A 1,190-nucleotide genomic window follows, 5' to 3' on the forward strand; every position below is an offset into this window, starting at 1 on the left:
TTATTATTATTATTATTATTATTATTATTATTATTATTAAGGTAGTGAGCTGGCAGAATCATTAGCACACTGGGTAAAATGCTTAGCAGTATTTCGTTTGTCTTTACGTTCTGAGTTCAAATTCCGGTGAGGCCGACTTTTCTTTCGTAAAATAGGTACCATCTCCCCCCAAATTTCAGGACTTGTGCCTAAAGTAAAAAGGGTTATTATTATTATTATTATTATTATTATTATTATTATTATTTAAGACGTCGCAGAGTATCTAATATCGTGATGTTGATTGAAGATGTCATGTCTACCGGGGGTTTGTACTGTTTGTCAAGTAACAACAAGGACTTCAGACAGACTGTACGTTATGCAATATGCATGCAATTCCAAGTATTGTTGATTTTTACAATACACCTTGATTGTAGGGTATTTCTAAAATCTCCAGATGTTTCTTCAGGTTAGGTGGTTTCTTCAAGTTGAACCCAATGCTCCGAAGACAATAGGGACAACCTTTATGTTTGACTCTCGTAGCTACTACATCTTGACGATCTCAATTCTCAGGTGTCCATACATTATTATCATTATTATTATAGACGTCGCACAGTATATAATATCGTGAGGTGGTTGATTGAAGATATTCTGTCTCCCGGAGGTTTGTACTGTTTGTTAAGTCACAAGGACCTCAGACAGACAGTACTTTAAACAATATGCGTGCAGTTCCAAGTAATGCCGACTTTTGCAATTCACCTAGATTGTGGGGTATTTCTAAGGTTTTCAGATGTCTTTTCAGATTGGGTGGTATTGAACCCAATGCTCCGATGATAATAGGGATAACCTTTATGTTTGACTCTCGTAGCTGTCACATCTTAGCGATCTCAATTCTCAGGTCTCCATATTTATCAACCTTTTCTCTTTCTTTCATGAGGATATGTTGATCTCTTGGCACTGCCACGTCTATTATTAGGCACTCTTGTTTGTCCCTCCTAAAGGTTACTATATCCGGCCTTCGGTGATCTAACACCTTGTCTGTCTGGAAATCAAAGTCCCAGAGGATTTTTGCCTACCCCTTTTCGTCCATTACCTTCTCCAGTGTATGTTGGTACCAAACATTCGTAACCTCATATCCATACTCACGGCATAGTAGCCAGTGGAGATTTTGGGCTATCTTGTCGCATCTACGCTCGTACTCTTTCTGCGCAAGG

This window comes from Octopus bimaculoides, chromosome 4, assembly GCF_001194135.2.
Source record: "Octopus bimaculoides isolate UCB-OBI-ISO-001 chromosome 4, ASM119413v2, whole genome shotgun sequence".
Classification (NCBI taxonomy): Eukaryota; Metazoa; Mollusca; class Cephalopoda; order Octopoda; family Octopodidae; genus Octopus; species Octopus bimaculoides.